Source organism: Hibiscus syriacus, unplaced genomic scaffold, assembly GCF_006381635.1.
Source record: "Hibiscus syriacus cultivar Baekdansim isolate YM2019G1 unplaced genomic scaffold, ASM638163v2 tig00112349_pilon, whole genome shotgun sequence".
Taxonomy (NCBI): domain Eukaryota; kingdom Viridiplantae; phylum Streptophyta; class Magnoliopsida; order Malvales; family Malvaceae; genus Hibiscus; species Hibiscus syriacus.
Genome location: NW_024063310.1, coordinates 893,100 through 917,917, shown reverse-complemented (window position 1 = coordinate 917,917; position 24,818 = coordinate 893,100). Strand labels below are relative to the sequence as shown.

At 38.2% G+C, this 24,818-nt stretch overlaps 1 long non-coding RNA gene across 1 annotated transcript; it reads right to left on the bottom strand.

Annotated features, from left to right (window-relative positions):
* Nucleotides 1–1,117: 1,117 nt before the first annotated feature.
* Nucleotides 1,118–24,818, bottom strand: LOC120178442. The gene is made up of 4 exons (XR_005521514.1): nt 24,626–24,818; nt 24,391–24,508; nt 24,189–24,295; nt 1,118–1,264 (listed from the first exon to the last, which is right to left on the bottom strand). It is a non-coding gene; the product is annotated as an uncharacterized LOC120178442 (long non-coding RNA).

Below are 24,818 nucleotides of genomic sequence, written 5' to 3'. Positions count from 1 at the left end.
ATTTAAATCTTAATTAACTTATTCTAATCAATTCAACATTTTGAAATTGTATTGTTAAAACACTTCTTTCAATTCAAGATGAGTGTTTTCTTGGGAAAAATACTCAACATTGGTGTTTTGATTAACCGATGACATTATAATAATAGAATTACCGAATTATGATAAATTAAAGTGTAGAGATTAAATCTCAAATTTAAGCATAATAAAGGGATCGAAATCATGATTTAACCATTTTATTGATATAATAATATGGTGGAGCATTGACCGAAGATTCTAGAGTACACCCCTAGAGCGTTCATGGAGGTGTGTGACTCGTTTTTACAGCAAGGAGTACCTGAAGAAGCCTTGAAGCTGAAGTTGTTTCCCTACTCGCTCTGTGACAAACCTAAAGCATGGCTTAACTCGCTGCCACCTGGTGATTTAACATCCTAGAATGAACTTGCTCAAAAGTTTTTGATGCGATTCAACCCACCCAACATGAATGCTAAATTGAGGAACAACATCACATCCTTCAAGCAATTGGAGGATGAGAACTTGTATAAAGTTTAGGAGCGATTTAAAGACTTACTACAGAAATTCTCGATGCATGATTTCCAGCACTAGATCCAAATGAAGATATTCTAAAATGGACTTAACATGCAAACAAGGATGGTTGTAGATGTTTCTACCAATGGAGCATTGTTGGATAAATCCAACACAAAGCTTATGATATATTAGAGAAGATTTCTAACAATGACTACCAATACCCCATTACAAGGGTTATGTGGAGTAGACGTGTTGTATAGCAGTGGACAATGATTCTCTGAATACATTGACTATATAGATGATAGCATTGACTGAAATAATGAAGAGAATGCAAAAGCCTGGAGGTATGTATGAGCTAAAAGCTACATATTTTGTTTCTTGCGTTTATTGTGGTGTTAGCCATAATGTTGAGGAATGTCCATAAAACCTCGAGTTTGTGTATTTTGTGAGAATTATAACATGAATAACAATGGCAACATATATGAGAGCTCCTACAATCTAAATTTCTAGAATCATCACAACCCCAATATAGCATTGTAATTCAATTTTGGGAATACACAATAGCATTATTCACAAAAACAATATACTCAACTGCAACCAATGTTTCAACATCATCAAGCAATGCCACAACAATAACACAATAATCAGGAAAATTTTCAAGGGCAGTCTTCTCACCAAGTCTCAGCTTCAACATCGACATTTCTTAAGTCTCTACTGAAGAAGTACATCACGAGGAATGCTGTGATCCAAAGCCAGACAACATCATTGAGGGCATTGAAGAATCAAGTTGGACAGGTAGCTAATTCAATCAGGAGTATACATTAAGAAGTGTTGCCCAGCAACACCGAGAACCCAAAGCCACATGGGAAATATCATTGCAATGAGCATTGCAAGGCCATTACAACTCGAAGTAGTCTCCACATTAGGAAACATATTTAGGACCCCAATAAGACTACTGATGAAGAGACTACAAAGCATGACAAGGGCAAGGGTATAGAAGTTGATCTTAAAAGCCCCATTATTAGTGCCACAACAAGAGAATTGGGCCATTGTAGTAATTATGGACCATTACCAGAAGGAATGCTGCCAAATGTTGTTTCAACCCCGATGCCACAACAACCACAGATGAGGCCACCTCTATCATTCCCCCAAACATTCCAGAAAAGTAAGGAGACCGATAATTTAGAAAATTCATTGAAGTGTTGCGGCAATTGCACGTTAACATACTATTGCTGGAAGAATTGTAACGTCCTAAAGTTGGGTCTGGTAGTTAAGGTCGATTTTGGGTTGATTTCCGGATTTCCGATAAAAAGGAAACAAATTTTCTAAAATTTATATTTTGCTTTTAAAAATATTTTGGAAAGGTTTTAAGTGATTTTATATGATTAATTTTAATTATAGAAGTTTAATTAAATGATTTTGCGGCTGTATTGAAATAATTGGAAATTATAATTTCGGTGATCATTTTGTAAATTTTCACAATGTCCAAAGCCTATGAAACAATTATACCAAAGCTTATGTTTAGAGTTTTTCCTTCTAAATTAAAATGTTTTAATTTTCCTTTTTTACCATTTTCCATCTAGATTTATTTTAATTTAAATTACATTTACTTGTTTTTATTCATGTGCATTTCATTTTCTTCCCATTTTACATTTTAGTAACTTCTCTTAACTTCCTCCATTTTCTCTTGTTTTCTTCCAAACAAGTTGATCAATTCTTTCTCTTTTTCTTCTTGATTTCTAAAATTCACTAATCTCAATCTTGATTTTAATTCTCTAGTTTCTCTTCTCTTTTCTTCTTGTTTTTAAAGCTTGATCATAATGTAGTTCTATTTATGATCTCAATTTCAATTCATTTTCCAGCAAGGCAAGGATATTTTTCTTGGTTTTCTTTCAAGATTCGAGGGCAAGTGACTAAATGTTAATGATTCCAATGAATTGTTGATTTAATTGAAAGGATTTCTAAGATTTCAATTGATTTTCAGAGCTAATTAATGTGTTGATTTCTTAAATTGGTTTTGAGGTTTTCTTAATGAAATTTATTTGTTTTTGGATTGATTATAATCATATTAAATAAGTTTTTCGATTGCAAATGATTTGAAATTGATTTCTTGAAAATAATGTCGATTTTTGGTATTTTTTGGGAATCCAAGAATTCAGGTTTGTGTATGTTAATTTGTGAGGTTGTTTATCATCTTTTAGTGTGGATATTTGTGAGTTTCGATTTGGAGATTCCGGAGTGACGCTTTGGTAAGGTTTTCGATGTTTGCACTTTGTTTTAGAAACAATGGATTTTGCTTTGTTTTAGATTAGATTTTGATGTGTTAATTTGCTTTGCAAGGTTCTTATTGTGTTATTAGTTGAGGAAACTTGGTGCTTTGAGTTTGGTGAATGTTAAGATAGTGTTTGGAAGCGCTTTCGTTTTCCAGACAGCAAGGTAAGTGGTTCTCATTCTTAGTAAATGAACATGATTCAAGGTTGAGGTTTGTGTAGTGTTGCATTTGTAATTCCGATATATTGTGTTATTTGGTTAATTATGACGATATAATATGAATTATGTTGATTAAATATGATGCCACTTGTGTCGGAAATGAGAATGTGAATTATGAATGTGATGTGTTGCAAATGATGTATAGGATTTTGGAAACGGTTTGTGAAAATCTATATATATTCTGAATGTGAATTGGATAAGCTGAACTTTCTCACTATCCAAATATGTGGGTTGATCATTACAACTATCAGTAAGTGTGCATCAAAATGTATATGAATCAATATGAGAAAACTATGCATCATTGACAACCGCTCTTGGTGAATCAGATTAATTAGTTATTGATCTTAATAGGACCTTTGGATATGAAAGGCATGCCTAGAAAATAGTACTCTATATGTTTTGTATTAGTGTGTGATTCAAGATTATACGGGATTCAGATGGTATGTTGCTCTTTGCTCTAAGAAGATACGGGGTAAGATTGGGCGTTGAGTTTGCTCTGTAAATCGTGGTTTTGGATCTATGTGAGTGTAAGCAAAATGGGAGTTGTATTGAGTTCGTTTATCCAATGAGTGAATTTTGTTTTGAACAAAAGTCGTTGATCTTAAAATGGAAAAATGTGTGTGATTTGCCAAGGAATGTAATTGTGCATGTGTACTTTTGATTGATTTTGAACTATATGGTCCTTGATGTTTGTTTAATCTGGAATCAAGTGATTTGGAAAACTTTAGCTGGTCATTTAAGCATGAGATGTTGAATTATATGTGTAGAGTAAAGAACAAGTTACGCATGAGTATGTAGGATTGATATTTGTCTTGGTTATGTGCATTGCTTTGAATGTTAGTCGTTCACTGGGCTTTATAAGCTCACACTCGTTAACATTTTTCAGAGGATTAGAGTCGAGTTTGGAGGCGAAGAGCTTGGCATCAGTGTGATCAAGCAAGGCTAAGGCATAAAGCTATATGTATGTGGTTTTCGGAAACTTTATGTGGAAATGTGGGGACGTTTGGGACTTAGATCTATTATTCACTTTGTTGGACTTATAATGATGGATTTTGGTTTGTAATAAGTGGATTTATGTTTTGTATTTGATGTTGGTTTGATTTTTTGAATTTGGATTTACAAGTATGAACTTGTTTCTTGAAGCATGAAATTACTCAAATATTGTTTTAGACCCTAAATAAGTGTTTAGAGTGTTTAGTTAAGTGTAACTTGGTAAACTAAACGTGTTAGACTCTTAGATTGCATGAAACAACCTTAAATGCCAAAAATGAGTAGGTTACTTGTGCTTGAAATGAACTTTTATACAATTGATGACTTTTGGTGTCAAATCCTTGATTAATATGTTGACTTGTGTTATAAAGCATATTATACATTTGTTTTGACATGTATGAAGCGGTTGAATAGTGTCCAAGCATGTTTGTAGTCCATGATTACTTTTATGTGGGTGATTAGTTGACCAAATATGCATTTTCTTGATAAATCTACAATTTTTAAGAAAAAATGATCGATCACTTAAGAGAAAGGATCGATCCCAAAGTTTCTATTTTGTAAAGAATCGATCCATTTTCAAAAGGATTGATCCCCGTGAAAAAGGATCGATCCCTTTCAAGAAAAAATCGACCCCTTCGTTGTTTTGATCGATAGAAAAAGGTGAAATTATATTCATTAAAGGTCTTAAGTATTCTTTAAATTCTAATTTGACCCCTAAATGATTATGTGAGTTCAATTTAACCCAGAAATTGATTTGTTTAATTACTTAAACTCTTAAATTGGAAATTTGATGAGATTTGAGTGACACTTCTTAAACACACTTAATTGCATAATGGAACCCTTAATTTTATATCACTAGTTGGTACATAAGTTTTACATATTTACGTTTAGGTCCCTAATCTTGTATGATCAATTGAGTGATTATCTGATGTCCGATTGGTATGAAATTTTGCGTGCTACTTCCTTTTGACAATGTTTAACATGTGGTAACCTTAATTGGGTGATTTGAATTGTTGATTTATTATAATATGTGAAATGACTGAAATACCTCTAAACATTTAAATGTAATGTTTGTATGTTTAATTGAGATTCAATTGCATGTTAGTTACATTGAACATTGTGTGTGATGAATATTAAGAAATTATAATTTGTTTGCTTCCGCGAAATGTGCATCATGATCCGTCCACGACATCATGATCCGTTACAAGCATTAGAGAAAATACCAAAATACGTTAAATTTATAAAGAAGATTCTTTCCAAGAAACATAAGATTGGTGATTTTGAGACCGTTGAACTCATTGAAGGGTGTAACACCATTGTCACGAGTAAATTGCCCAAAAAATTAAAAGATCCAAGGAGTTTTACTATTCCTTGCACTATTAGCAATCAATACATATGTAGAGTTTTACGTGACTTAGGCTTTAACATTAACTTAATGTCTTTGTCTATTTTCAGGAAACTTAGCATTGGGAAAGTACAACCCACAACAGTTACACTTCAACTCGTTGATCGATCCGTCATATGTCGTAAAGGCAAGATTGACAATGTGATTGTACGAGTGGAAAATTTATATATCTAGTTGATTTCATTGTCTTGGACTGTGAAACCGACAAAAAGGTTCCCATAATATTGAGAATATCATTCCTGACTACTAGACAAACATTGATTAATGTCAAAAAGAGAGAACTCACATTGCATCTCAATGAAAAACAAATTACATTCAATGTGTTCGACCCACTACAATGCTATGAAGAAGACGATTGTCGTGTTGTTGATATTGTCAAAGAAATAATACAAGAGCAATTAGATGAATGTGGGAGCATTGAAGAACTATTCAATTTTGCTGCGACAAAAGAAGACTCAAACGAGCCAGAGAGAAACCAATACATCTATATTGATCCTGACATCAACAACAATTATGCACCACTAAAGTCGACTACAAAGTCACAATATGAGCACCTGAGCAAAACTGCAAATGCTACTATGGTGCAGAATGATATAGTAACAACGAAGGCAACAAGGTTTCGTAAGGCTCTAGCAATAAAGGTTCTCATCTGAAAAATTTACCATTTGAAGTCGCAACATCTTTATGGTTTCAATGAAGAAGTATGATTCACGACTGATTAGCAAGAGTTTTGCTTCACATAATGTTTTGATCTCACAAGCACAAAGGACCTGAAGTCGCATGATTATATCACAACAACCATTGACAAAAAAAAGGGATATCGTTTTACTAAGATCCAAGAGAAGTTACCAGAAACATCCATTTCACTATGTGAAATTGATTTTTTTTACTTGCTTCAATAAGTTATTCATGACATTATGATATGTTTTGTTCTTTTTTTTTCATTTAATGCTTTTTATCTAGAGTTTTTCTTTTTCATGTAATGCCTTCACTTTGATCACCACATCATCCTTGATTTCATATTGTTATTGTTGCATTTGCTTCAAAGCATCATATGGAGTTACAAACAATCATTACTGCCCATCAGCTTTTTGCATTTCAGACTGCCATTGCTGCATCATTAGAAATACACCCACGCATTTATTGTTGTACAACATCTGCAACAACATTAGCGAAGTATTGATGTCTCTTCTCAGATGTTTTATTTTATTTTATTTTATTTTTTACATGCATTGAGGACAATGCGCATCTCAAGTTTGGGGGTGTTGTTCATTTTGTCATATTGCATTTGTTATGTCATGTTTATGTTTTCCATTGCTTGTGTTGTTCATTCAATTTTTCCATGACATTTACTTTTCATGACATTTAGATAGATAAACAATTGTCGAGACTTTTCACTTTTCTATGATGAGATAATTGTCGATAGCATTTTAATGCTGAGAATATTATGATTTAGAGATAATTTGAGATTGCCTTAATAAATTTTGTGATGCTATAACTATTTACTAAATGTCCTGTTTGGTTAACTTGTGGGTATTTTGGCGAATATTTAGTTATCTTGCTTTTTTTTTTAAACCCAAAAAAAATTTCTCTAAGTTCTGTGTGAATTGCTAGAGGTGCCCAACTAGCTGTAGCCGAATAAATTGTTCACAATAATCTTTTAGCTTTAGAACACTCCACTGCTAAGGTAAGTTTGATACATTTAATAAATGCTAACTAGGAAAAATATTCTCTAATAGTATGAGTGAATAAAAGTCTTCACGAGATGACTCTACCTAAAAGGCTAGGGGTCGTTGTTGACAGCATCTTACTATTCAAGTATTAACAAGTAGTCGTGATGAGCTGAAGCTCTAGTTAAGCTAAATAGTAATTGTTGTGACATCTTTCGCTTATTTAATTAATTTGATAATTATAATATTCTCTGTAAATATCCATGGTGGTGAACCTTCTCGACTAAGAGAACACACATACACGAGTATCATTAGTTGATTTGAGTTGATTTCTTTTTGTCTTGAGATTTTAAGGTGATTGACAGAAAATTGCTAAGGTTATGAGGTGACAAGTGCAAAGCAAGTGTAAGAGTGATGTTGTCTAATTGCTATGAGAAAGTTATTGTCATGCTTTGCTTGAGGACAAGCAAACACTTAGGTTTGGGGGTGTGAAACTCTCCAAAAGAGTTATTATTGAAGGCTTTTTTACTTAGGTTTGTGTTTTCACTTTAGCATATTAGGATCATAATTAGAGTGTTTTTAGTTAATTTTACATTACATGCATTGTTAGGAGTGAGTTGGTAATTTTTGGATTAATTATGCTAGTTTGTTGTGAAATTATTACCCCGATGCTATGACATGGTCTGATGCTATAGTTGTTGTTGTACGTTGATACGAGGTAGGATTGCTGGTTTGTTGTTGTAGCAATTGACATGTAGGCAGAAAGTTATTGACAGCTAGACATAATTCTAATATGGAAAGGATTGAAAAGTAGAAAGAAATGTTAATGGAAAAGGAGCCTTAATTTAATATGTGCTAAAATTCTATTTTTTAGGGTTTTTAATTATTATATAAAAGAGGTGGCAACCACTAATTTAAAGGAGATTTTTTTAGGGTTTTATTTTATTCTTTTCTTTTCTCCACCATTAGTCATGATCGCTTATGCAATTTTGGAGAAAAGCGACAATTGGTCGTGAAGGCAAAGTCAACATCGAGAGGTGGTGGCTGGTTATCGATGAGAGCATCAACGATATCAACAATTAAATAATTCTAAGAGGGAGTTTTAATTTTGTTTAGTTGAAATACTATTTAACTTGTTTGGGATTTGTTAAACCTTGGATGCTATTATTTTTAAATATATTTTGAGTTTCATATTAATTAATTTTGTCCATTAATTCGATTGGTGTTTGCTTGGTTTAATAAAGACATTTAGTAAAGAAATATATATTTGTCTAGTCCACTGCATCGAGAGGTGAGTGGAATTGTGTGAGCACTGCATCGAGAGGTAAGTGTCGATGTCGCAACATCAGTGGTTGCGAGAGCAACATTTCAGTATAGAGAGATTTTTTACTGACTGATTTTCGTAGCATCCTTAGTAAATTTACATCAATGGGTATAGAGATATAACCTTGTCGCGAGTTTCTGGGTGGAGCCATCGAGAGAGGAAAACATGCTAAGCTAATTGATATGATAGCCAATAGCAAAGACCCGGATAAGTACCCAAGTGGCCCCATCACACGAGAAAAGGCTAAGGAATTTCAAGCAGCTTCTCGACACACGTTTGGGTGGAGAGAAAGAACAACTAGGAGCGACCAGTTTTTCGAGTACACCAGCAGATCAAGACCAACAGCCCACATTCTATCTTCTTCTTTGTCCAGAGGATCATCGGGTTCCAGAAGTCTCATGTTCGGAACGTGTGAGAGCTCGACTTCTTTTCATTATCTGTGCTAGTAAAAAATCCTCTTTTCTCAAGATCTGAAAGAAAGATAGAGAGAGAGAGAGAGTCACACAACAGGACCCTGCGAAAGGTTAAGCCGAAGCAAGACCAATGATAACTCGAAAACGCATCATCAACAAAAAGGTCCAGCGCATACCGCACATAATGGGGTCATAGGACTCCTTTGAGAAAACTGCTCGCCTCCGGCGTGAATAAATCTCACCAGAAAGGCAAAGCCAGCTAGCTCAAAGGAGCGAAGCCCTGGTGTTAGAGACTTTATTGATTGAATGGAGATCTTACTTGAGATACCTTAAAAGGTATGTACAAGTGGCGTTGAACCCCTTTGCTGGCATTCAGTACCTGTCTTTATTCGAACTTGGTATCGTCACCTTCTCTCTGAGCTGGGGTATAAAGCCTAATGGTCTAACTCTACTTTGTGATAACCAGAGTGCTATAAAGCTGGCTTCAAATCCACTCTTTCATGCACGAAGCAAACACATTGAATTGGATTGTCACTTTGTGCGAAAAAAGAAAAAAGGTAGAAGATTCGCTAAATTGTTGAACCACAGAGAGAAGTCTTAGCCACTTGACGAAAGAAAAGGAGTCTACTCAAAAGTATTATGACCATCCATGACTGAAAGAAGAGAAATTAAGCCAACCCGCGAGAAGAAGCAAGCTTGTCTCTTGAATTGTTCTTTTGAGTCGACTCTTCACTCAGGGGTAGCGGTGAATAGGAACTCTGCTTTCTTCTCGAACGGATATAGTCAGTGTGCCACGAGTGCTCCCTCCCTCTTTATTCTCACCCGGCCTTCAATGCTTTGAAAGGAAAGGGGGTGAACGCGGTCTTGATGCGGAGAAAGTAGGATGCCCAATCTCGTGCTTAGCTTAAAGGGGTTCGCAGTACTAGCTTTATGCCTTTCCTTCTCCTACGCTCGCTTTTTCCCACCCGGACAGACTCTGGCATGACACCCGTCACCATACATAGGTAATAGCATGTCCCAATGCTATCTCCCGCTGCTCAATATGATCTTCTTTTTGGGGATAAAAATCTGACTTTCTCCTTCCTAGGTTCTTTTCTCTTATTGCATCAACTAGGACTGCTAAAAGACTCCCTTAATTTACTGAAAGTTCTTATCTTAATTAGTTGCTTCTTCTATTGATGTTCTTCCGGAGTTCTGGCAGCTAGGAGAGGATAAGAAAGAAGCATAACCGGACGTTAGAAAATGTCCCGATGAACTTTTATTCGCACTTTATGTCGCTAACATAACACGTGGCGGACAGAGCTAACAGGTGACGGGAAAGGTCCCCCCACATTTCTAACCTCGGGAGAGGGTACCGAAGGTAGTCGACCGAAAGGGAGAGGTTATATAATATCTCGACTGAAAGGAGAGGAAAAGGTAGCCTCTGACTCGACCAGGAAAGCGTTAGTCGCGTTCGTAGACGAAGTGAAAGAAAAAGCTCGACCAGAGGGAGAGGAAAGCGAAAAGGTTAGCCGAAAGCGAGACTGAAAGGTAGCTAAGGCAGAGGAAAGCGAGAGGATGGGAAAACGTAACGGTAATACAAAGAAGCAGGAGCGGTCTACTAAGCCTACCTAAAACCCGTTCTCCGCCTGGCGTTACGTTATAAAACCTCTTTCAGACCCTCTCCTTACAATCACAATCGAGCCTCTTTCAGATCCTCTCCTTTACCTCCGTATGCACCTGGCGTTGAAAAACCAGCTACGCTTCCTGGCTTTGAAAAACCAGTCCTAACGGACCCTGGATAAGTTACCGTTCTAGCCTGGTTTTGAATAACCGTAGGAGCCCTGGCTTTAAAGTGACCGTGCGCGTGGCGTTATCAACATCTCGAACCCAGGTAGTTCACTCCCGTGTTTAGATCCTGGGTTGGGGCGTTTTGTACATTTTTTTGAACATTAAGATCACTCACGCCGAGGGAAACAAAACGGAATGGTACCGGATTTTTAGTACGTGCAACAGCAACCTTAACAATCTGGCTTCAAGGAGGATTCTCTGTTAGTTTTGGAAGTCTTCGTTCATTCAACGGCATTACCGACCCTAGAATTTGTCCATCTTCCTTCGACTAGCTATTAAAGGAGATAAAGATCCGTTCTAACACCCGATATTACGTAAACCACGAAAAGAGGAGGAGCGCGAAGAAATGGGAGAGGATACCGAAGGTAGAACTCGAAAGCCGGCCCGCCCCCGAATCCATCCTGCTTCGTACCGAGGAGGGGGTAATGCCTTTTTCCAGGCTAAGGAGGAGACCTGGTTTGATAAAGCAAGGGGATAACAGATCTTTTGAAAACCCTTGAAAGCTAGCGGGGTATAAGATCGTAAAGCGTTCTAAGCCTTCACTTCAATAGGAAGAGGGGCGACACGAAAACAAAACAAAAGGAAAGCAAATCGCCCTCCTGAAACGGTATCCCCTAGTACGGACTTGACAGTTGAAGAAAGCATTTCGGCTGGATTTGCCTATCCCTCTCCTCCCTCTGGTCGACACTTTCAGACCTTCACTGAAATCCTCTTTCGCTTTCCTGGACCCTGTTCCTATTGAAAAACTCCTAGCGGACCCAGGTTGTGAAACTACTCCTTCGGAGCCCTGGATCAATTTCTTTCGCCGCTACGAAAATAAGAACCCGGAATAGCTACAATCGGTTCGTGTTCCCTGGGTAGTTCACACTCCCTCCGGAGCCTGGTGGTTCACTCCCTCTTTCAGACCCTGGAGTTCGCTCCCAGAAAGATAGCTAGCCCTAGTACGGAAAAACCCGAACAAAGGGACACAGGACGGAACGGAAGTCAGTTCGAGAATTATTGCGTTGCATTTTACCGTGTTTTTTGGCATCAAGTCCATTTCCTTCCCTACGCGATATCGCAAAGTGATAAAAAAGTATTTTACCGTGTTTTTAGCTTATTTTTCGATTATTCACTACCGGAAATAAGATGATCGACCGCGAGTGAACGTAAATAGGGATCCGGCAAGCTAGTCAATTAAGTTTCTCTGAGTTAGCCGAGATAAGCAGTTCCAGCAGAATCCTAATCAGACTATTGCTCGTACGATGAATAAGGTGTGAAAGTTTACACTAAACAGAGAAGAAAACATAAAAAGGTTTCAGTTCGAGCCAAGCAGTTTCGATTAGGAGAAGGCGCTTACCTCCTTCCGAAACTAGTCATTCTTTCCCATGAAATCTCACTTATGTTCCCATCGTCGAGAAGGTTACTGTTTGGTGGCGTTCGGCACGGGGACAACCACTTGCTTTCTATGGTTCCTGGACATTATTCACTCTAGCACACCACAACACCGTGTGGTTGAGTACCGAGTTAGTGGATCCGGGTTTACTACCTATGCTATCTTGGGTTCCGATATTGTTATCGGAGATGCGGAGGTGGCAGCTATCAAGCTCAGTTGCTTTGGGATATAGAGACTTTGAATCAAGGACGCTCAAGCCCTTTCCCTTTGGTCGAGCACTCAATCAACCTGGTAGAGAACTCCAAACTCCAGTTCTATGCCTGAATGGACCTACCTGGGGAAAGACAGGGAAGGAATGTGGACGAGACAACTGAGTCTTCCGATTGAAGGTGATCTATCTAATCAAGAACCTCGCGAGGTCAGTCCAATGAGTTCAGGGAATGATCCATTCGATTCCACCCATCTTTCATGGATCTCGGCTTGGTGTTCAGCTAAGTCCAGTTCGTTATAAGTCAGTCTAGTCTATCAGCTTATGAGAATGCCCAGGCTTGATTAAGGTAGTTCAGTAGTTCAATGACTTCGAATTCCGGAGTGCAATAGAGAGTGTGGACAGCCTCAATCCTGAAAGCAAGTCAAGCAGGGGAGGAGAACTAGGGAGAGCCAAGCCAGAGGCGAATGATGCGCATCATCATACGAAAGCAGTCCATGCAGATAGGAAGCGGAGCTAAGCTAGGTGGATCTACTGACAAGTGGAAGTACCGCCACTACGCTCAATTGAAAGCAGAAAAAAAACCACTTCACAACTTCCTAGGATGTGAAAGTGTGATAGACATTCAATCAACGGATTCAAGGGCATCGGAGTCGAAAGTCTTAGTGAGAAGCCCTCTTAGGACTATTTCCACTCTTCTCTGAGTGCCTTCAACAGTGCTTAGGTAGCGCTCACTGCGGGATAGTCAGCTTACTTTATTATTCGAGAGCGGGGAACTTCCTTCAATAAGCTTGTTAATGCATATCTGCCCGCATATGGAAGTAATTCCATTCTTCTAACTTAACTAATCACTGAATCAGACGATAAAGGAATGGATGGGATCAAAAGAACTCTCAATACGATAGAGTTTTTGATGATGAAACTTGCTGTCTTTGTGAGTTGCATCCAGAATCAGTGTATCACCTCTTCTGGGATTCTTCCTACAGTAAAGTCGTTTGGTCTATCTTGCTTGAAAATGGGTTGATTTAGACTCCCACTCGAAACTGGCAGAAAAGAATTCATTGCACAAATCCCTTATATAGTAGCGGCTATCTCACTAAGAGATAGAGACGCAGCTTCTCTAATAATTTATATATATAGATATATAGCATAGCCCTTTTTCTGATATTGAGATTACGTCAAGTAAGAATTCCTATTCTTCTTGTTCCGAAGAAACCTAAGCGATTCCTTCTCAACCTGGGCGATGCTACCCCGAGAAGTGCTCCTCGACAGATTCCATCTCCGCTCCTGGGATCGAGCTAATCTTTCTTTCGCTTGTAAGAAGCATTATGCTTTGTCTACCAATTCCTGTAAGAGTTCTTACAGGAGAGCCTTAACTCCAGCTGAAAGATGAGACGAAACTCTTATTCTCCTCCCGCCCATATACCACACGATACCAGACCAAAATGTTAGAATTATAAAAGAGCTTTCTCACGTCCATCTATCAGTCTTATTTCCTCCAGCTCCCGCTTTTGCTATTGTAGCAGCTCCGGCCTTTGCCTCATCTAAGGGGTCGGGGGGTTTAGAAAGAGTAAAGTAACTAGTTATGCATGCCCGGCAGTGAAAAAGCAATCGATCGTACAACCCCTTCAAAGATGTATCTATCTATATTTCCTTTTGTAGAAGAAAGAAAACTGTCAAGCAAGGAAGGCGCAGTAAAGAAAGCCTTATGCTGGGCTTAAGCAAGCTAGTACGCCTAGTAGCATACAGAGCGATGTGTCTCGAAGGAGGCAAAGCCCCATTCTACCACACAATATATATAGGTTTATAATCCCACGCTTAGTTCGTTTTCTTTCCTCAGGGGTTTTTTCGATCAATGCCGAATAACCCTATTCTATTAGCTTAGTTTCCCAGTAACCTTTTTTACCTAGGTTTCCTCAAAATCCAATCTATTGCAGACTCGTCGGTCGGTTTTAGGACGCCTCACCACTAAACACCAGCTTCACAGGTGAGTTTCCCACGCCCCACATAGGGAGTAAAAAGCCCCTTTTTCGAGGCTCTGGTTTCTGGTTCTTTCTTATGCCGAAAAGAGCTCTTTCATTGAGAAGTTGGTCCTGGAGCTGAAAGAATTTATTTAGTTGACCCCGCAGCTAAGAGCTAAGGCAGTCGCAGAAGAGCTTGTTTCATAATCAGATCAAGGAATTGGGACAACCCAAGCCAAGGATGATGTAAAACCTTTGGCACTAGCTAAGGCGACCTCCTACGCAGGGTAGATGAAAGGTATGCCCATTGTACCCATGGTGCATTCATTGATGCAAGTCCCGGATCGATCCATTTATTCTTTCGGCTAGCCGTACTCATTCCTCTTGTTCAGATTCTTCCTTCGTAGGGGGCCTCTTTCTAATTTCTATTTTCGTATACTAATTTCTATTTTCGTATAGAAAGAAGTCTGGGCGCTTGCTTTTACTCAGCTTCCGGAACTCCTCAACAAGAGCCTAAGCCCCTGCTTGGTCCTTTGCCTGGCACTTGAAATGAAATTTGCATTGTTTGTTTTAGTTAGGAGTTTTTACTTTATCGGGAGTGGATCTCTTGAACTAGAAAAAACAAGTTTATAAAAACCGGGAAGCCATCTATCAGCGAAGGTCTAAAAAACAAGATTTCCATAAAAGCAGGGGTCTCTATCGGGCTTTCTCTCGGTGCGAGCACCTATTCCCCCACTACAGTGAGCGTGGTATGTCGCTAGCATTTAATCAATTGAGAGTTGAATTCATCAAACAAGTTCCTATGGGCTTAGCAAGATAAAGAAATATAAAAATCTTTGTTTTAATCGGGGAATCCGTGGTTTAGTGGCTAGGGTGTCTACCTGTGCATCTTGGGGAGGTTGCTGCTGGGAAATTCATACCAATCAAACTTGTTTGGGATTTGTTAAACCTTGGATGCTATTATTTTTAAATATATTTTGAGTTTCATATTAATTAATTTTGTCCATTAATTCGATTGGTGTTTGCTTGGTTTAATAAAGACATTTAGTAAAGAAATATATATTTGTCTAGTCCACTGCATCGAGAGGTGAGTGGAATTGTGTGAGCACTGCATCGAGAGGTAAGTGTCGATGTCGCAACATCAGTGGTTGCGAGAGCAACATTTCAGTATAGAGAGATTTTACTGACTGATTTTCGTAGCATCCTTAGTAAATTTACATCAATGGGTATAGAGATATAACCTTGTCGCGAGTTTCTGGGTGGAGCCATCGAGAGAGGAAAACATGCTAAGCTAATTGATATGATAGCCAATAGCAAAGACCCGGAGAAGTACCCAAGTGGCCCCATCACACGAGCAAAGGCTAAGGAATTTCAAGCAGCTATGGAGAGTATGTTTACATCACGTTTGGAACGTGATGAAAAAGGAATAATAAGGGAGGAATACTTTACTTTGCTTATGCATGAATTTGCATGAGAATTTAAAGTTTGCATAACATTCATTGCATTTAATAAGTGTGTTGTTCATTCAAGCATGCATTGCATTTAAATCATCTAGTTCATTCATCAAATTAGTTCTTTTTTATTATATTAACTCTTAATTGTTTCATGCATGTTTTTAATTAAATATTGAATAAAGTTCACCTTTGTGTCTAGGTGCATGAGAGAAGTTAAATGGTTTCATCATATGCAAGAATGTCAGTCAGAATGTCTTCCAATTCTGGATGCGATACAGATGTGTTTGGTTCTAGAAATCAATTGGACATTATTCCTCTATCTCTTAGCTTTCCAACGCCTTTTGAATCACCTTAATCCGATATCGGGAGCTTGAGATATGATCGATTTATTGAAGACAGTGCATGCTGGAATTTTGTTACGGGAATTTTATGCATGGATGATTTGGATGAGTTTGAGCCAAGGGAGAGTCTTTTCAACTTCAGCCAAGTGACAAGCCATTGAAGGACTCTTAATTCACCTATTAAAGGCATTCAAAGATGATTGTTATCATCTAAGTTCAAGGGCTGTTCATATTCTTCAAGGGAGCATGCAATGAAGGGTGATTTAATTCACTTATCAAGACAATTTTCAGCATGGAATAGCAAGAGTCTTCCACCCCTTGGACGAAATTAAGGCCAAATTCAGCTTCAAATTGTCTAGATTCATCCCCAAAATGATCTAGAATATTCATCCAACTCTGAAGATAAGAAGACAAAGCATTCAAGTGCATTTTATTGCTAAATTGATGAGAATGTTTTCATCTTTTGAGTCTTTTCATATGCTTCTTAGAAATACTATAAATAGACACCTTTGGGATCATTTGTAGGACAGATTGGAATATATAAAACATCTTTGAGAGGTTGCTTTCATTCTTGTTCTCTTGTAGAACTTTATCGGCTTCAAGATAGTCTTGTAGTCTTCATCCATTTCCTTTTGTTATAGCGTTGGTTCCTAGCTCATATATAGCTAGTGGGTCACGTTCCATACCCTACAATTCGATTCCAATTTTTTTTTATATTGTTGGTTCTTAGCTCCAAATAGCTAACGGGTCACAATCCGCTTTATCCTTACACACTTTGCCACAACAACAACATTTGCCACGACAACGCCATTCATACTTCACCATCTATTTTCATTATCATCAAACCACAACAACCATCACTCTTCCATCACCTTCAAACAACTTCCTCATTCTTTTCATTCCATCATTTCAATTATTATTTCATATTATTTCCTTCTTATGTTTATATTTATGTAATTTCAGAGTTCAAGCTATCATTACGGGGTTTTTTACTAGAATCACGATCAGACATTCACATATATGACTCGAAACATATAATCGAGATCATATCATTTGCCATCAGAGCTAGTCGATTCAGTAAGCGTATCATTTTTCTCTCTTCCGGGTCAGTACAAAATCAAAAAAAAAGTCAAAAAGAAAAAAAAAGTTTAAAGAGGGAGGGAGTAATTCTTTTCATCTTTAAAGAAAAAAATATATTTACTTCATCTTTATATTCAATTGTTCAATTTTTGTTACCTTTGCTTACCATCTCTTTTCCTTGTAGCCAATTTCTTTTCACTATCGTTACTACCAAACCATAATTGTTTCAGCCGAAGTCCACTAGACCTTGTAAGCCTTGAGAAAGTTCCCAAAAGGACTTGAAATCAAAGCACGAGTGGTAAAAGGCAAGAGTGATCATTAAGGGTAAAAGCCATCCCGAGTGAAACACGAGTGGGAGTGACTTTTCTTGGAGCGTTTGGTGAGGTTTTTTTTTGTGTGAGGTTTGTTTATTACTAATTATGTCTCATCATTCGGGAGACAATTCTCAAGTTACAGGTACCGTTGAACCAAACCTACAAATGCAAGCCATGGTGTGTGAATTGACTAGGATTTTGAGGGAAGAGTTGGAACCTCTCCATGAACATATTGACCGTATTGAAGAAGAGCGTACTCAAGGATTTCGAGAGCAAGAAGATGTCAATCAAGGAGGAAATGAAGAAGTGGAAAGACCAGAAGAAGATCGTGCATCACAACAAAGAATGGGAAATCGAGGTATAAGGCCCCAAAGGTTTCGTCCATTAATGGATGATAATCTTGTTAATATCAAGATTTCCATTCCACCATTCCAAGGCAAGACGGATCCCGAGGCTTACTTAGCATGGGAAAAGAAGGTAGAGCACATCTTCGGGTGCCATGATTATTCCGAACTCAAGAAGGTAAAACTCGCTGCCCTTGAGTTTATGGATTATGCACTAATATGATGGGATCAATTGACATCAAGTAGGAGACGCAATGGAGAACATCCTATCACTACATGGGATGAAATGAAAGCAGTGATGTGAAGGCTATTCATTCCAACCCACTACCATCGGGAGTTATTCAACCTTCTTCAAAACCTTTCACAAGGTAACCGAAGTGTTGAAGATTATTACAAAGAGATGAAGGTGGCCATGATTCGAGCCAACATCGATGAGTATCGAGAAGCCACAATGGCAAGATTCCTAGCGGGACTTAATCCGGACATTGCGAACGTGGTTGAGTTGCAACATTATGTGGAGATAGAAGACATGGTGCATATGGCCATAAAGATGGAAAAACAACTCAAAAGGAAGGGTGCCACACGATCTTATGGGAGTGCAACTTCAAAATGGGGGAAAAGTTCATACAAGAAGACTCCTCCATTTCCATCCCACGAAAGAGGAGGACCGCCCAAAGGAAGTAAGCCCATTGCCGAAACCAGCAAGGGTAAGACTGCCGCCACTCCAAATCGTTCTCGTGACATACAATGTTTTAAGTGTTTGGGGCGTGGACACATTGCAAGCCAATGTCCAAATCGCAACACCATGCTTCTTCGAGATGATGGAGAAGTTGAATCGGAACAAGAAGAGGATGAGAATGAAGATGCTACCATTGATATGGAAGAATTAGAGCATGCCGTGGAAGGAGAGGTCCTTGTTGTCAAAAGGAGTCTAAACGTGCAATCCAATGGAGGAGATGAACAACGTGAAAATATCTTCCATACTCGCTGCCACGTTGGAGGAAATGTATGCTTTGTTATTATTGATGGAGGTAGTTGCACTAATGTTGCTAGTACCTTAATGGTAGATACACTTGGCTTGGCAACAACAAAGCATCCACAGCCTTATAAATTGCAATGGCTCAACGATGGAGGAGAACTCAATGTGACCAAGCAAGTTCGAATTGCTTTCTCTATAGGGAAGTACAAAGACAAGGTGCTATGTGATGTTGTACCAATGCACGCAAGCCATTTACTACTTGGAAGGCCTTGGCAATTTTGATCAAGGTAGTTAGTGTTAAAAAAATTTCCTTGTACATGAGCACAAGTGCTTCCTTTGCCGTCATTAAACACTTTTTCAACTCTCTCTCTTTAGAAAGAATGATAATTTTCCAAACCGACCAGCATACTGAAACAACCCCGAAGAAACTAAGGAATTGCAAAGGCAAGTATCTGAGTTGATGGAAAAAGGCTACGTGAGGGAAAGCCTTAGCCCATGTGCCATGCCGATTCTATTTGTGCCAAAGAAAGATGAAACTTGGCGCATGTATGTGGATTGTCGAGCGGTAAACAAAATTACGGTAAAGTATCGTCACCCTATTCCTCGCTTAGATGACATGTTAGATGAGCTTAACGATTCTAACCTCTTTTCCAAGATTGATCTTAAGAGTGGTTACCACCAAATATGAATGCGGGAAAGTAATGAGTGGAAAACAACATTCAAAACGAAGCAAGGTCTTTATGAGTGGTTGGTTATGCCTTTTGGCTTAACTAATGCACCAAGCACATTTATGAGGTTAATGAATCATGTTCTTAGGCCATTCTTGGGTAAGTTTTGTGTGGTTTATTTTGATGACATTATAATATATAGTAAAACCATGGAAGAACATGTTCAACATTTGAGGCCAGTTTTACTTGTTTTGAGGAAGGAAAAATTGTTTGCTAATTTACAAAAATGTACGTTTTGTACTGACAGGGTTGTTTTCCTAGGTTTCGTTGTGAGTTCTGAAGGTTTTGAGGTTGACAAAGAGAAGGTTAAAGCCATTGAAGAGTGGCCACGACCAACAAGCATTTCTCAAGTTAGGAGCTTCCATGGACTTGCAAGTTTTTATCGGAGATTCGTCCCAAACTTCAGCACCATAGCCGCCCCACTAACAAGTGTTATTAAGAAGAATTCTAAATTCTTTTGGGGGGAAGATCAAGAGAAGTCCTTTAATAGAATTAAAGATTGTTTAATACATGCCCCTTTAGTTGTTCTACCTGATTTTAATTTAACTTTTGAAATTGAATGTGATGCATCAGGTGTAGGAATTGGAGCAATCTTGTCTCAAGGTGGACGTCCTATAGCCTATTTTTAGTGAGAAATTAAGTGGAGCTACGGTTAACTATCCTACCTACGACAAAGGGATGTATACTCTTGTGAGGGCAATGGACACATGGCAACACTACCTTTGGCCTAAGGAGTTCATCATTCACACCGATCATGAGGCGTTGAAACATATTCGGGGGCAACATAAACTCAACAAAAGGCATGCCAAATGGGTAGAGTTTCTTGAAACTTTTCCATATGTTATCAAGTACAAGAAAGGTAAGGAGAATATAGTTGCCGATGCATTGTCACGAAGGTATGTTCTTTTAAACACTTTGGAATCTAAGTTGTTGGGTTTTACTTATTAAAGACTTATATGTTTCTGACTCTGATTTTGGGGAAATTTATAAAGCTTGTGAGAAAGGGACAATTGATAAATACTTTAAGCATGGTGGTTTTCTATTCAAGGAAGGGAGATTACGCGTCCCTCAAGGTTCCATGCGAGAATTGCTTACTAAGGAAGCCCATGGAGGAGGATTAATGGGGACATTTTGGGATATCAAAGACTTTGGCTATACTTCAAGAACATCTATATTGGGCCAAAATGAAACGAGATGTGGAAAGGTTATGTGAGCGTTGCATTACTTGCAAGAAGGGCATATCTAAAGTCATTCCACATGGACTTTACACACCACTACCCATACCGGAAGCACCATGGATGGATATTTCAATGGATTTTGTGCTAGGGCTTCCTCGCACAAAGAACAATAAAGACTCCATCTTTGTAGTTGTTGATAGATTTTCCAAAATGACTCATTTCATTCCCTGTGACAAAACTAATGATGCCTCACATATTGCTACTTTGTTTTTCAGGGAAATTTTAAGGCTACATGGTATACCAAGAACTATTGTGTCTGATCGGGATGTGAAGTTCTTAAGCCACTTTTGGAGAGCCCTATGGAGTAAGATTGGTACTAAGTTACTATTCTCCACCCCTTGTCACCCTCAAACGGATGGTCAAACTGAAGTGGTGAATCGAGTACTTTCCATGTTACTTCGATCTATCATTCGGAAGAATTTGAGAACATGGGAGGAGAGTTTACCACATGTGGAGTTTGCATACAACCGTTCAATCCATACTACTACGGGGCGTACGCCTTTCGAAGTGGTGTATGGGTTTAATCCATTAACACCGATAGACTTGCTACCATTACCTGCTGATCAAATTGTGAATAAAGATGGACTTAACAAAGCTGAGTTTGTTAAGAAGCTTCATCAACAAGTAAGGGAGAACATTGAAAAACGAATTAAGCAATACGAGCAGCAAGCAAGTAAGGGTCGTAAGCGAAATACTTTTGAGCCAAGGGATTGGGTGTGGCTGCACATGAGGAAAGAAAGGTTTCCGGCACAACGAAAGTCCAAATTACTGCCTCGGGGAGATGGACCATTCCAAAATAGTCAAGAAGATCAATGACAACGACTATCAATTAGATATTCCAGGTGAGTTTAATGTCAGTGCAACCTTCAATGTTGTTGACTTGTCTCCTTATGATATAGGTGATGATTTGGGGACAAATCGCTTTAAAGAGGGAGGGACTGATATGATAGCCAATAGCAAAGACCCGGAGAAGTACCCAAGTGGCCCCATCACACGAGCAAGGGCTAAGGAATTTCAAGCAGCTATGGAGAGTATGTTTACATCACGTTTGGAACGTGATGAAAAAGGAATAATAAGGGAGGAATACTTTACTTTGCTTATGCATGAATTTGCATGAGAATTTAAAGTTTGCATAACATTCATTGCATTTAATAAGTGTGTTGTTCATTCAAGCATGCATTGCATTTAAATCATCTAGTTCATTCATCAAATTAGTTCTTTTATTATATTAACTCTTAATTTTTTCATGCATGTTTTCAATTAAATATTGAATAAAGTTCACCTTTGTGTCTAGGTGCATAAGAGAAGTTAAATGGTTTCATCATATGCAAGAATGTCAGTCAGAATGTCTTCCAATTCTGGATGCGATACAGATGTGTTTGGTTCTAGAAATCAATTGGACATTATTCCTCTATCTCTTAGCTTTCCAACGCCTTTTGAATCACCTTAATCCGATATCAGGAGCTTGAGATATGATCGATTTATTGAAGACAGTGCAGGCTGGAATTTTGTTACGGGAATTTTATGCATGGATGATTTGGATGAGTTTGAGCCAAGGGAGAGTCTTTTCAACTTCAGCCAAGTGACAAGCCATTGAAGGACTCTTAATTCACCTATTAAAAGCATTCAAAGTTGATTGTTATCATCTAAGTTCAAGGGCTGTTCATATTCTTCAAGGGAGCATGCAATGAAGGGTGATTTAATTCACTTATCAAGACAATTTTCAGCATGGAATAGCAAGAGTCTTCCACCCCTTGGACGAAATTAAGGCCAAATTCAGCTTCAAATTGTCTAGATTCATCCCCAAAATGATCTAGAATATTCATCCAACTTTGAAGATAAGAAGACAAAGCATTCAAGTGCATTTTATTGCTAAATTGATGAGAATGTTTTCATCTTTTGAGTCTTTTCATATGCTTCTTAGAAAATACTATAAATAGACACCTTTGGGATCATTTGTAGGACAGATTGGAATATATAAAACATCTTTGAGAGGTTGCTTTCATTCTTGTTCTCTTGTAGAACTTTATCGGCTTCAAGATAGTCTTGTAGTCTTCATCCATTTCCTTTTGTTATAGCGTTGGTTCCCAGCTCATATATAGCTAGTGGGTCACGTTCCATACCCTACCATTTCAATTCCAATTTTTTTTATATTGTTGGTTCTTAGCTCCAAATAGCTAACGGGTCACAATCCGCTTTATCCTTACACACTTTGCCACAACAACACCATTTGCCACGACAACGCCATTCATACTTCACCATCTATTTTCATTATCATCAAACCACAACAACCATCACTCTTCCATCACCTTCAAACAATTTCCTCATTCTTTTCATTCCATCATTTCAATTATTATTTCATATCATTTCCTTCTTATGTTTATATTTATGTAATTTCATAGTTCAAGCTATCATTACGGGGTTTTTTACTAGAATCACGATCGGACATTCACATATATGACTCGAAACATATAATCGAGATCATATCACTAATGCTAGACGCATTTCTGTGACATCATTAATTGCACGATTGAGTTTAACAATACCATAATCTTTAGCTTGAGTCGATCCACTGATTTCATTGCCACTACTGTGATTCCCTTCATCCCTTAATATCTTTATTCACATATTTATTTTAGCTTTTATATTTTTATTGATTTGTTTACAACATGACCTATAAAATTCTATTTTTTTACTTACTAAATGCTATAGCAATTATCTAAATAATACTAGTCTCTGTAGATACGATACTCGATGCATTAATTTGCATCTACTTTATTAGTTGATACAAAAGTGTATGCTTGCACTGATTGTTGTTACATTATTCGAAGCATCAAAGGACTGATATGTCAGATATTAACTCCACCCATATTGTGTTTATTCCCAATGTTCGTGAACCTGTGAGACTTTCTCACTTTAGGCCAATCGGCTTGTGTAATGTGCTTTATAAAATAATATCAAAGATGTTGGTTAATGGAATGCAATCTTTTCTTTATCTTTGTATCGATGATACAAAAAGTGCTTTCGTACCGAGCAGACTTGTCTCTGACAACATCTTGTTGGCGTATGAGTTGTTACACTCATTTGTTAATAAGCGTGAGAGTCGTAAAGGTTATAGGGTGTGCAATGTCAAAGTAAAATCAAGTTGCAGGTGTGGAAATTTATCCATAATTTTGTTACTACTCATCAGGTATTATACTCTAGAAGGATCACTAGCGATCCAGTTTGTAAACAATGCTTTACTAAGGTAGAATTGAGTGTTCATATCGCTCGAAAATGTGGCTTAGCATGCTCCGTGTAGCCACTCCTAAATATCACTTGGCATGTGGTGGGCAGGCAGTGGAGTTTCACTCAATGGTTAGGTTCGCTACTCGAGGAGCACTACCCGAGTTTGAAGCATGCTCAAGTTTTAACTACAGTGTGGGCTCTTTAGTTTGCTAGAAACAAGCATTCTCATGAAGGCAAAATTAATCAGGGAAATGAAATTGTTAAAATTACTCGGGGAAATGAAATTGTTACCTTCGTTAGATCTCATTGCCTCGATTACAACTCTGCTACGACTGTGTAGGTGGATGGATTGGGCTCCCCCTCCTGGTTTTGTAAAGGCAAACTTTGATTCCATGTACCTGCAATTCAATAAACAAGCTTGGTCAGTAGTGGTAATAAGAGAGGATGAGGGTAATATTTTGGGAGCGTGTCAAAGGTGGGTGGAGAACGTCACCTCGGCATTTGCTGCGGAGGCTGGGCGACTCTTCATGCTTTGGAATTTACCCAAGGCATGGGTTTCACGAGAGTGAGTTTTGAAGGCGATGCTCGTTCCGTGGTGCTAAAGATCCTTTCTGTAGCTCATGATAGATCGAAAATTAGTCCTCCTGGGAAGCGAAATGGAGAATATAGCTATCGGGGGATTGTAAGTTTTAGTATATTCCAAGATTGGAAAACAAAGCGGCTCATACCTTAGATTCTGAGGCAAGTCTGGGAAATGAAGATTCCGACCGGATTGAAGACGTTCCACTGCCAGTGATGGCTCGGATAGCTGAAGACAGACGCTTCCTGGACCCTCCGTGACAGTTTGGTGGTTTTCGGGTTTTGGATTGCCCGCTTCTAACCTACAACTTTGAACTTCCTTGCTGCTGTGTGGTTATCGTT